The sequence below is a fragment of the Macaca fascicularis genome, chromosome 11 (genome assembly GCF_037993035.2).
Source record: "Macaca fascicularis isolate 582-1 chromosome 11, T2T-MFA8v1.1".
Lineage (NCBI taxonomy): Eukaryota > Metazoa > Chordata > Mammalia > Primates > Cercopithecidae > Macaca > Macaca fascicularis.
Window position 1 is genome coordinate 94,702,452 of NC_088385.1, and position 14,323 is coordinate 94,716,774.

The window sequence follows — 14,323 nt, forward strand, 5'->3', positions numbered from 1 at the left end:
CAATTTGTTAGTGGAACCAGCATGTGGAAAGCTGCCGTCAATATGGGAATATACAACTTCGCTCTCAGTTCTTCTATAATATAACTATTCATTGAGTGATTCCTTTGCAGTACTTTACTGTGAACACTAGTGGAGAAGTAAAGCATTCAGATTATGGGTCTCTATTTCAGAAATTTAGGCTTGCATATAACACCATGAGACATTCCAGGAACTGAAGAAATTAATGAGAAAACAAAAAAGGAAGGAGGCACAGGGTAAATAGAACAGCGAAATTCCAAGAAAACTCAGGGGCCACAGGCAACTTCAAAATTTTTAAAGTTCCAAAGTTAAATTGTTAGTTAGAGAAAGAAAACACGCAAGAAATAATTTTGGTATGGATGACCCAATAAGGTAGAAATGTGGAGCAAAAAATAATGCCAAATAATGAAATTAAATAGATAAACTACATAAAATGTTTTTCTCTGTGTCCTGATTTGACACAGTAAGAAATAAAAGAATTTTCACTAAGCTTGTAGGGTTTATGGAATTTATGAAATTCACTTGTTGAGATCCCTAATTCCCCAAAGAATTAAACAATTGCCATTCAGGGAACCTGAGATATATTCAGACACCTGGTGTGACTACCAGTTGTGAAGGTCTCCTTGATGGTATACTAAGGTGCTATGGTGGAAGAATGAGTTGACATCACCGAAAAAGTCTATCTCAATGCGGAATTTATCAGCCTGTAAGTCATAAAAGAGATCACCATGCCAGAGCCACTTTAGAGAGTTTCTCTGGGTTAAGAGTAAGAGAGCCAAGATAAAACCTGTGAGTATGACTTTTGATTAGTTAAAAAGAGAACTGAAAATCTCTTTCGGTAATTGTCCCTTTTTTAAAATAATTATTTTTGTTTTGGAGGCAGGGTGCCAATCTGTTGCCCAGGCTGGAGTGCAGTGGTACCATCTCAGCTCACTGAGATCTCCGCCTCCTAGGCTCAAGTGATCCTCCTGCTTCAGTTTTCCAGGTAACTGGGACTACATGTGCGTGCCATCATTAATTTTTGCATTTTTTGTAGAGATAGGTTTTCACCATGTTGCCTGGGCTGGTCTTGAACCCCTAAGCTCAAGCAATCCACCCACCTCAACCTCTCAAAGTGCTGGGATTACAGGCGCGAGCCAATGTGGACAGCCAGGGATTTGTCACTATCCAAGTGTGCTGTCATTGGTTTATGCTCCAACCACAGACTCGGTTCTCAACACAGTCTGAAAATGGGTTTATATTTTGTTTTCTTGATGTTCTATAGATACAGAAAAACAAAACAAAACAAAAAAACAAATTTAAAATGACAAGAGCAGAATTTTTAAAATACAGGCGTGAATTGTAATTTAGCTCCTTCTTTTATTGGGATAGTATGTGGAAGTGATTCCACAATTAATTTTTAACATAAGCAAAATAGAGTAGAGCTAATGGTAATAAAGGTACAAATTCTCCAATTTTAATCTAATTTAAAATTAACAGCAGCCCTAATGTTTGAGGTATCGTATTTTAACACTAAAGAGAGCAATTTTTATAGAACATAGACCTTCCCATCCCCATTCCCCTAAAAAATCCTTCTTAGCTCCCTGGAAATTGAGAGAATGTAGGTTTTTGCAACAATAAACTGTTCTTCCTCCACTGCATACTAATAAAGTAGTATGCAGTACTACTTTATTATTACTTTATTATTTATAATACTATTTATTAGTATTAATAATACTAATAAATTATTCTCCTCTCATCCTTTATGTTAGGACTTAGGAGTATTTCTCTTTCTTTGGTCAGAGACATTTGAGGTGAAAAAAAGACATATCATTAAAAAGTGTTTATTTTATTGTCAAAAGTGGTTTACATTAATGTTTTTGCTTTCTTCACTCGGCTACCAGCTCCAATCTGAACATTTTATTACCCCTCTCACAGCTACCTCTGACAGTTTTGCTAGGCTATGAACACTTTTCTTTACCTAAGGATTGCAGAACTGTAGTTGCTCAAAGATTCAGGAAGACATTTTTCAGTTGTTGTTGGTAATAGTTTCTTACTAACTTTTACCTTATGTTGATGTGATAAACTTTTAAGTATCATACTTTTTTTTCCCTTGCTTACTTAAATTACTTACTCTAACATTTTGGCCCAGGCAAGGGCTGTTCATTTTAAATGTATTACACATTGTTTATGACAGTTGTGAAAAAAAGCAGAAATTATATCTTATTTCTGTTTACTTTGAAACTTCAGGATTTGAGTATACATACTTTATGATTGTTTTTGCCAAGCATTATTCCAAACCTCAAATAGAATATAGTCAATATCTAGCCATTTTCCTACTTTGTCATGCCTCTTTCCTAGAAAAACTTTTTCTCAATTTTCCAAAATAAGTACACTACAAAAGCTTTGCAGAAATATCACCATTTAACATTGTCATAGCAAAATGCCTCTTTACTTTTCCATACCCTAATTTTATACAAGATATATCTGCCAAAGCAATCATTTTGATCACTTTTTATATTGACAAAAAAATGTAGAGTTTTATTCCTCAAACTCGATACAATATTTTTAATTAAGAAGAGAAAAAGTCTGGAAGTACATTCCAAATGGAGTTATTAGAATGTCAAATCAGGTGAAGAGATTTTTAAAAAGTGCCAATAAAGGGATTATGCATCAAGTATGTCATGTAAAAACTACCTCTAATTCCAAATTCTATTAATTATTGGGTGATCAGGATGTCATGTTTTATGTTTTTATATTTGAATATGATGAAGTGTTATTATTTGTGGGCATTTCTGTATATTTTAGTTGCATTTTAGAAAATTTATTGAGGTGTGAGTTTTCATGAAATGAGTTACATTTTTTCCTGCTTAAAATAATGAGAAATAGGCTTTTGGTTAGTGTTTCCATGCAGAATATCTGATTTTGGAGAAAAAATTTCTGGCACTCAGTGGAGATAATCATAATTCGCTGAAAACTATTTTAGGTCACAAGAGTATCAATGTCCTGGTGAAACTGCCATGGGAGACCATTACCTTTACTCTCTTCTATGACTACCAGTTCTAAGCTTGTAAATGATATTATTGCCATTGTTACTTAAACTTGAGGTCAAGCAAAGAAACTCCCTAATTTCTTCTAATCAGTATGTATAGTTATCATCTGCAGTTTCTGTCTGATTATTATTCATTCACTGCATTTCTAAAAGAATGTGACAATTCTCCTCAGAAAAACTATTCCCCATCACTCTCAGTCTGGGGTGCAGGGAAATGGACTGATATATCATCTCTGATTCCAATGATGGGCATATGATTTACAAGTTTTCAATCAAACTACTTCATGATCCCAATCACAGTGGTTGGCTTCCAGATGAGCATGTGACCCAGGCAAGATCAGTAAGAACTTTAATTAGCACTTTTGCATGAATCATTGGAAAAGAGCTGGTTGGTTTTTTGTTTTGATTGTTAAGGTAATAAGCTGTAAGTCCAATTGTTCGGAAAGCCATTTTGCCACCACATGAAAAAGCTTGCATGAAAACACAAAAAAGGGAGAGGAAGTGATGAAGAAGGACTGAGTCCTAATGACATTATCTGAGTCCACCTATCCATGCATTTCTAAAGCCCAGACATTCTTATAGATGTAAGTCCAATTTATTTTGTTGTTGTTGCTTCATATAGTTGCATAAGAATGTTGACTATTGCAGAATACCTTTTGGGTTAAACCAAAATGTATTTGCTTTCTTGTTCACTCACTGGATTATATAATAAAACATCATAATTAGGGCTGCCACTTTACGGATTAAATGAACAAACAAAAAAAGAGAAGAAAAAGTAAAACTATCAGTTGGCTTCCCTTGAGCTCCTATTGGTGATCCTAAGAAAAACAATGCTCCAAGGACATTTTCATAGTAATTAACAGTGCATACTGTGAAGCAAGACATTCTGAGATCAAATCCTACTCTACTATTTTTAGCTCTATAGCCTTAGGAAAGTTACTCTGTCCCTTATTTTTTTTTTTCATTTATGAAATTTGGGCAATCTTTTGTAAGGTTGTTGTAAGAATTAAATGAGAGTATATGTAATGTATCTAACATAGTGCCGGATAGATGGCAAACACTCAATAGATGCCAATATCTGAGTATTATTTTTATTTAATTTTATATTATTATAAATTCAGTTACATATAATTATAATATAGTACAATTATAATTTATAGGGAGCCAAAGAATGCCCCCACCTAAATCTCTCATAATTGGAATATTCTTCCTTGCATATTTGTCCCCCATCAAAATCTTGTGTCCACTAGACCAGATAAACTTCTGAGAGGTCCATTTATATCAAGCTTTGACATTTATTGGATACCACTATGTTCAAATTTCTGCTTGCAAACTAGGAACATAGCAAGTAACAATTTAAATATGATTGCTTCTCTCATTGAATGCACATTCTAGAAATTGCACAAAAAAGTCAAACTAAAGTTCTTATTTATAATTTGAGAAGTGCTAAGCAGAAAACAACTCACAAGTAGGAGGTCGTATTTGAAGGTACTCTTGTCTGGAGGGTCAAAAGGGCTTTCTGTAAGAAGTGATTTTGAGTTGCAACTTTAAGACAACTAAAGAAAGGAACACATTAATATAAGAAAATGCTCAGGTAAATGATTAGATTTGAGAAGAATGGTGGCAAATTGGAAGAGTGAGACTATTTTATCGGAAGCGCAGACAACAAATGAAAGCACAGCAAAATAGGAGATTGGAAAATCAGAAGAAAGCAAAGTTTAGAGCATATAAGGAATTTGGTTCTGTTACTGTTTTAGTATTCTAAGAGAATTTGGAATTCACTGACAAGTCATTTTATGCATTAAAAATAATTGCTTTGGCAGACTGTACCTAAAGAGATAAAAGAAAGGAGAAAAATGAAAGTGGAAGAAAGAGATTCAAACCTATTTCCATAGTCTTTGTAAAATGTTGGGAGGTAAATAAATTTAAGACATATTTAGATTAGAGAGCAGGATGCCCAGTTTCCGAGCGGTAGAAACATTCATAGCTCCAGCTATGCAAGAGAGAATTACATATGAGTGATGTTGAGAAAAGAATAATTTTGTTCAGAAGTGTGTGCCACGCCACACTGTGGAACGGGAGGCAAGCACAAGACTGGGGAAATCTCCATGGTCTGTTTGGGCAGAAGATACGTCAAGCTGTTGAATTTTCTACACAGATGCCTATAAGAACAAAGGCATCACCTGGGGGGAGAGGATACCCTGATGGAGGATTTGAAGAATCCCAAGCAGTACATCCCTGAAGCAAAAATGACCTCTGCTGGCATTACGAAGACAGAGAGGACAGACTTGATAGCTTATCTCACAAAAGCTACTAATGAGTGATAATTGACCACTTAATAAAACAGAAATGTCTCATGATCATTTTTTATGTGTATTTCAATTCAATTGATCTCATACACCAGAATTCAGATCATGAATGAATGAAAGAATATTTTCGTTGAAAGGTCCTGACTTAACTACGACTGACTTGTAAGTAAATTAATATGGTAGGTTTTTAAAATTTTGATAGGAATTCTACTTCAGAAAAGGCTACTACTGTTTTCCCCTCTCCAGATATAATTAGACTTGATTAGTAAGGTTCAACTGTTCGCAAAGATGGTGAATGCCATCCCAACACCTATTGGAAATTGGTTTTATATTTAGATTTATATAACTCCTTATATGAATATATTTAAATAAATGGGAAACACCTCTCAGAATGAAACAAGACTTACCTGTGTTATCATTTGTGTTCATTCGCTTGTTAAAGGCAAGGGCTGAAGATATGGTAACAATGTCTGCTTAATATTTTTTGTCCTAATTATGCCAATCTAATTAGAATTCCCTGTATCAAAAAATGCTACCTGTCAATTATTGAGAGGCATTTTATTGTGACTTAATGTAATACCAAATAAAGAATATTTAACACTTCTCACATTTTATCAATGATCTATAAGCTCAGATGCTTTTAAAAGTTAGTGGGACAAGAAATAGTAGCAAGTTATACTTCTGAAATCGTTGATATCTGAGACTAAGTCATAATTTAGAATTGTCTTTAAACAGCTATTCAAAAATATGTAAATCTGTAGTATTACTGTGTGCGTGTAGTTGGTAATGGTGCTTTTTCCACCTCATTAGAAGAATTAAAGTAGAGGAGATATACACACATTTTTTAAATATGTGTGATTACAAGACTTAAGGTAATTCAAAACAAAATCACAGACTTTTTTAAAAAAGACATATTTAGGAGGAAAAACAAAGAGAAGTAAATAGATTCATGATACATTTAAGAAGTAGAAGCTACCAGCCTTCATAATCACATTGAGGGAACTAGCAGAGAAGAAAAAAAAAATGAATGTTTCAAGCATGCTTACAGGTACCTATATTTTTACAACTAGGTGAATGGTGTTCCCATTCATGATGGAATAAGATAAGTGAGATAAGAACATTGAGATAAGAACACTGAGATAAGAACAGTTTATTAAAAGGAAGAAGTGCTTCCCTTTCAGGAAAGAAAGGTAGTAAAAAATAGCAGGGGAAGGCTCTTTCTCTGATGATCAGGAAAAAAAAAATTACACACAAAAGTGTATTTTTCAAAACATCAGAGGAAAAATGGAAAATAAATTACCTAAATTTTTATTTAAAGAAGTGAGGAAATAATAACAAAATAAAGATAAGAAACAAGAAGAAAATAATTACCTAAGAGCATAAATCAATAAAATACAATGCAGATATACAATAGAAGAAATCAACAGTTTCAAAAATAAGTAATTTGAAGTTAATAGAAAATGTATGAACCCAAGAAAAACTAAAGGAAAAAAATACAAATTGCCAATCTCAGGTATAAAAATGTAACATTATTACAAATCCTTAGAGATGAAAAAGATAAAATACTTAGAACAAATGTATAGCAATAAATTTGATACTTTTGATGAAATGGAAAAGGTCAAGGTATTATATCAGACACAAGAAAAATGCAAAGTATTATATCTGACACAAAAATAAATTAAATTCTAAATAATCCTAGGTCTGTGCAAATATTAACAGATAAATAGAAACTTTCCCAAAAATAAAAGTCTAGGACCACATTGTGAATTATTTGAAATCTTTTAGGAAGAAATAAAACTATTCTTACACAAACATTTTCAGAAAATACATTACAAATGGAATATTTTCCAATTAATTTTGTAGGATTAGCATAAGACTGATTCTAAATGGCTAGCATACTACAAGAAACAACATAGGCCAATATCCCTCAGGAACATAGATGTAAAAATGTTAAACATGATAGTTTTAAAATAATCTGATTAAAAAATAGAATATGACTAAGTGGAGCTTATTTCATGAATATGAGGTTGGTTTTAATTATGAAAATGCATCATTGTATTATACTACATTAAGAGAATAAAAAAGATCAATAAGGCTATGTCATTGGTATCATCAGAAAAAGCCAACAAGAAATAAATTGAACTCCCTTATCTAATAAAGGGCACCACAGAAAACTACATCTAACATGACAGTCATTGATGAAATAACAAACATTACCCACTGGGAATTTGACTGTCATCTCATATTGGTAGCGTGGGAGCTGTGTGAATAAGTGAGAATGATTAGACAGAGTATAAACTGAGAAAGAAAGAGAGCCTAAGATGATTTTTGATGAATTTCAACACTAAGCTGTAGAAAGAAAAGAGACTGAAAATACCACCCAGAAACATAGAACAATATACATGAGACCATAATGTCATATATTCCAAGGAAAGAAAGTGTTTCAAGAAGGAGAGCAGGCCGGGCACAGTGGCTCACGCCTGTAATCCCAGCACTTTGGGAGGCTGAGGCGGGTCCATCACCTGAGGTCAGGAGTTCAAGACGAGCCTGACCACCATGGTGAAACCCCGTCTCTACTAAAAATACACAAAGTTAGCCAGGCACGGTGGTGGGCACCTGTAATCCCAGCTACTTGGGAGGCTGAGGCAGAAGAGTCGCTTGAACCCAAGAGGTGGAGGTTGCGGTGAGCTGAGATCCTGCCATTGCACTCCAGCCTGGGTGACCAGAGCAAAATTCAAAATTCCATCAAAAAAAAAAGAGAAAAGAAGAAGAAGGCGGCATGTTCTTTATTCTTTTCTTCTCCCCTACTGCCAGAAACCAAGTTTAGGCCTGCATAGGTCATCTCCTGCTGTGTAACAAACCAAAAAATCTCTTTATTATACAACAGTTAAGTATTTACTTTGACCATTGACCATTCACCAGTGAGTTAGTTGGGGTTCAGCTGATTTAGACTGGCTTTAGCTGGATAGCAGTAATTTGAATGTCCCATCTGGGTTGGCTTCATTGATCTTTCACTCTCTTTGAGAATGTTGTGTCTTGTTTTGTTTGTTTTCTCTCATGTAAATAGCAGAGATGCAAAAGGGCAAACAAATACGTGATTTACAAAAACAACTCACATGACCAGGCCCAAAGCCAAGAGGTGAGGTGCATTTTTACTGGAAAGTACTGCAAGGTCAACTATCAAAAAGCATATCTGGAGAGCATGATAGTCATAGTTGTATAACAATGTGAATGTACTTAATGACACTGACCTATACACCTAAAAATAGTCAAAATGTTAAATTTCATGATGTATATTTTTCTACATACCAAAAAACAAGTCAATATTGACAGTAAGTGGGAAATTTCATCCTTTGCAGCTATTTAAACTAAGGACAAACCCTTTTTTAGATGCCAGCATCAGTGTATGAGCAGGTACCTAGTTTCACAAAATGACTTTGCAGGGGTGGAGGAAAAGTACCTACACATAAAAGCAAGAAGCCAGTAAATTAGATCATGGAGAATCTTGAACCTGTGAAAGAAAATAAAATCTTACTAAATAGCAGTTGGGGAGATCATGAGAAGAAAGAAAAACCACAAAATGTTTCCACAGTCTTGAATAAACAACTGAAGTCAATGTTCATCGTCTTTCAACATCTCTCAGTTGGGGGTACCCTCTTTAACTAACCAGTAAGAATGGTTTTGCAATTTAGGATTTTTGCCAAGCCCATGAACTGCCTCTGAAAATAGCTTTGTGGAAATCCCCTATGAAAAACATCTCCCACACTTGCCTAAGAGGTTGAGACTGGATCCAAATATCACTGCCTGGAGGACCCAGCTGGGAAACCAGAAAAGAATCATGCTAGCCTGGCACGGTGGCTCACGCCTGTAATCCCAGCACTTTGGGAGGCCAAGGCGGGCAGATCATGAGGTCAGGAGATCGAGACCATCCTGGCTAACACAGTGAAACCCCGTCTCTACTAAAAAAAAATACAACAACAACAAAAAAATTAGCCAGGCGTGGTGGCGGGCACCTGTAGTCCCAGCTACTGGGGAGGCTGAGGCAGGAGAATGGCGTGAACACGGGAGGCGAAGCTTGCAGTGAGCCAAGATCATGCCACTGCATTCAAGCCTGGGCAACAGAGCCTGTCTCAAGAAAAAAAAAAAAAAAGAATCAGACTTTTTCTTCTCTGTCTCTCATCTGTCATGTCACCACAGTCCTCTCATGTCATCACTGTACATCTCTGTGTCATCTTGGCCACTTTAATGTCATCACAATGCCTCCAAGGTATCACAGCTCCTCTTTCAGCTTTTTGTAGCTGTAAGGATTACCTAAATAGGATTACTACATCTTTCTGGAACCCTCTGAGAATCCAATGAAAAGCTCTGGGCTTGCTCCCCGAGAAAAGCATACAGCATTTTGCAACAAGTTCTGTGTGACTGCACAAGTGAAAGTTAAAAGCAGACACATTAAGGTAGCTGAAATGGGGGACCTCTAGAAGGTTAAAGGGCCGAAGGAAGTTTGAGCACCAGCCTGTACCCCATCCACCCTTGCCCAAGCCAACCATGACTGCCCAAGCAGGCCTAATGGTGACTTCTGCAGGCCCTAGATATTTTCCCTTAGTGGGCTCCTTCCTCCGTATAAAAATTTTACTTTACAACTGCATTGGTGTAATGAGGAATGTACCAATGTTATCTGCTAAAACGTTTTTTCAACCTAAAATAAATAGCAAAGGGCATAGGTATTGGAGGGAGTGAGAAATTGTGCCAGTAACTAAAGCTACCAAAAGTCCCCATTATCTGGGCTATTTTGTCAGTGTCATCTAACGTAAGACCACAAACAGAGCCTTTTAATTATACTGTGCTTATGTGAAAATCCCTAAATTGCCTCGAATAGTCACAAATACATTTTGAGGGATTTCTTATGCAGTAGTCACCATGCCTGGTGCCACATTGGGTTGCCACCATGGGCATAGTTGATAAAGTCAGCAATGGACACCCATCCTAAAGATAGTGTGAAGCGATCCAAGAGGCTTACGGTCTGTTTAACAGAAGCACTCTGTCTTGGATAATGACTGATGAATTCAACCACATTAATTGTCTTGTGAGAGTTTGAATTTGACATGGAAAGAGGGGCTGGGTCATACCCATGCAGATTATTAAAATTGTTATTAGGTCTTCAGACCTTCTCTCAAGACAAAACGTAACTACTGTTACAATCTTAACAGCAATGAATGACACTTTAGCTCTCCATGTGGGTTGGTTGTGCTGTTACTGACAATTTTCCCTGTGCTTAGGTGCATGTCTTAACTAAACTCATACTTCTCCAATCTATCTTCTAATTTTCTGCTAGATTAATTTTTCTTAAATTAAATGTTTTATCACCCACAGGACAAAATACACACTCTTTCTATTTTTTAAAGAAAAGATTATTGTGACCCTTAAAGAATTTCCTGAACAATATGCAGAATATAATGTGATGGTATTTATAAAACAGCTCTAGTTTATAAACTTGAAAATCAACATGCAATTCTATCAGACTGAAGAATCTATTATAGATTTTAGCACAAAGTGGATTGTTTTATAATTTTCCCCATTAGGTAAGATCATGTACTCAAGTAATACATTATTCTAAAGGGTCATGCACTGATTACATGTCAATTTGAGCTCACAATAAATTGATTTTTAATGTAAATAAACATTAGGAATTTAAATTTAAAATGTATTGTAGAAGATAAATTTGTACAGAGCAGTCAAAAGTAGGATATGGTACTGACAGAAAAAAGAAACATAAATATTGTTCTTTGATTGTAAAGCCACCAGACCTGACCAAAACTTCATCCCTTTTTTAGTATACGTAAATAGCATTCCTTTTAGAAGTACCTGTGATTGACTAAACTGGCATGAAAACTATTATGTTACTGCATATACGTGTGTGTGTGTGTGTGTGTGTGTGCATGCGGAAACTTTAGTTAAACAAAGTATAGTGCTTGTGAGTTGACATTCTCTTAAAGTTTTGTAGGACTTTATGAATGATTCATGATTTTCTACTCACATATTTTTTATTATCAATATAACTTGATTATTTAATTATTATATTTTACCTATTACTTTGACAATAAAAATAAAATAGCCCCATTTACGGAAATGTCTTTTATGAAAATTTGAAATGGGTCATTGGATTCTTATTTACAGTGGTGTCATTTAAACTTATGTAGCATGTTTCAATCTTTTTAATTAAAAAGACAGCCCTATCTGCTATAAGACAAAACAAGACAGTAATCAGCTTTGTCTTTTTTCTATCTTTATGTGATGCTAAAGGTGATGTGTTACTGACTCAAGTATCCCTTATAGTATTTCCTAATTTTTCTTCTAAAAGTATTTCAACCTCCTTGGTTTAGTCCGAACTTCTTATCAAGGTTTTCTAAACTCTTCATAAGCAGGCAAAGGCCTTTCTTTCCAGGCACAACTATAAATCTTTGATTGCAACACATTTTCTGCCAGATGCAAAATACAAAAATTCGATGTTTCCACCTTTTTCCTTCTTTGTGAAAGTGCCTCTCTTCAGTTGTCAAAAATAATCTCTGAGTCTCATGTTTAATATTCAAATATCCCAATCTTTGGGGTGACTTCCCTGAATATTATCTAATATAATTGCTTGATTAGAGTTCCCATGCTGAGAACCATTAACTATGGAGTCATCATGTTCAGTTCTGCAGTTTGTACACTGCACAAAAGTTCTGAGGGGCAAGAAAGATAACATAAAGCCAAATCTGTATTCCATTTGCCAAGCCTGTATCCTGGCATGGGCCTGTATCCTCCAGGGGAAAAAAGGGGGAGGATGAGGGCACTTTTTTATATTTCAAAATACCATCAGTTTTCTAAACCATTTAGTGATAGGACTATTTCTGTTTGGAGGAAGAGTTTGTTCTAATTTATGCACTCAGAGAGTAGTTCCTTCTAATTCACACTCAGTTCTTAGAATAGCTGCAACCCTCATTAATTATAGTATCTCATAGTTAGCTCTATATACAACATTTTTCTTGGGCAAATTGTGACATGAGGAAAAACTAGATACTTATTGAACTTTAAATAAATATTTACCCAGTAACTACCCTAGAATCTAGCACATAGAAGATTCTCAGTAAGTGGTAGGCATTCAATGCATCATTCTTCCAGAGGACAAAATTGGGGAGAAGCTTGTATCAAATTTGAGATCCAGAAATGAAACTCTACTATCAGCATTCCTAGAATATTTAGTTGGTTATGATTTAAAATTACTCATCATTATTTTCTTTTTTAAAAAAAAAATTACTCATCATTATTTTCAAATTGATTATTATATCAATTCATATAAATGGCTAGGATGCCTTTGAATTCAGAAAATATCTACTCCAAAATAAAATTGATTTGTTTTAATTATGTCTACAGAATTCATGGGATAAAATTTCCTTATTAATTTCTTCACAGGGAGGACAAATGCTTCATTAATTTTAAACATATCAATCTAAGAATGCTATACACTTCAAATAGAATAATGACTGACATTATCAGAAACATAATACGCTGCATACCAAAATCAAATTGCCTGTTATTCACCCAGAGCAAATACACACCTTTATTTGTACTTTGTAAGCCTCAAGGGGAGAAATTCAATTGGATATTTAAACTAAAATGGAGACTGGGAGCTAGGCTAGGAGATATTATGTGGCAAGACTACCATTCTATTATTAACAATAATACCTTAATGTGTCCTAGTTATGTGTACTATATATGTAAGAATCTCTCTTGTAAAAATACTCTTTTATATTTGGAAATTGTTTAATACAGATGTGTCTTTATATCTAACTCCTAGTTTGAGTCAATATCAATGTAAAAATGCAGCTCATACACCACAGATGGAATCTGCTTTATCTGAAAATGTATAACTATTTTCCCACTACTGGTTTCTATGACTTTGTCTGTGTTAATGGGGTTTTAACTGTGACTGCACTTACTTATTCATTTCAATACTGAAGCATCTTGAGCACCAAGGGAAATGTTAGGACATTAGCAAACAGAATCCATGGGGAATTTTATGTATAAGCAAATCCGCATTCAAATATTTTTAATACTGTTGGCTGCAGCTTTGTTTATTAGGGAGAAAGTAGAAGGAATTAATGATGCTGACATACATTTCACTTTGCCTACTTCTCCAAACAAAACTTATAAAAGTCACTATGTTTATTATACCTGGTTCAATCCAGGTATAAAATAAGTCTTTACTCCACAATTAGTGTAGATTTTTAGGTTTGAAGAAGGGAATGTCTTTTTTTTTTTTTTTTTTTTTTTTTTTTTTTTTTTTTTTTTTTTTTGCTTAAGTCCATTTATTTACTAAGCAAAATTACTTGATTACTTGGAATCTATTATGACTGATACTGTGTTGTGTGCAATAGCACAAATATTATTAAGACACAATGTATGCCTCTTACAGGACACAAAGCTAAGTAAAAATCAGCTTTAGAGTCCCTATTCTAAAGAGTTTACAGTCCAGTAGGGAAGACAGGAATAAAAAAATAATTATCACAAATATTGTACGTGGAGCAATCGTAACATGCACAATATATTTCAGGACCTTGGAGAGCCTGGAAGCTTTAGGAAGGTCTTTCCAAGGAAAGTTGTGTTTGTGATGTCTCACTAACAGTTATACAAGTTAATGGGTGAGGAAGTAGCATGGAAGCCCATTTCATAGAATACTGCAATGAATTCTCATTGGGGCAAAATGAGGCTAGAGAGGACACAGAGCTCACATCAGGAAGGTCCTCATAATCCCACAAGGGATCAGGTAATCAGCAAGTGATTGGCATGATCAATGTGTGAATGAATGGAGGGCAAACGTGAAGGGGCACAAGACCAAAAACAGAGAGACCAGTTGGAGGACTTGAGTAATTTGTTTAAGAGAGAGACAATGAGGGTCTGACCACGTTGGAGTGCTAAGGACAAAGAA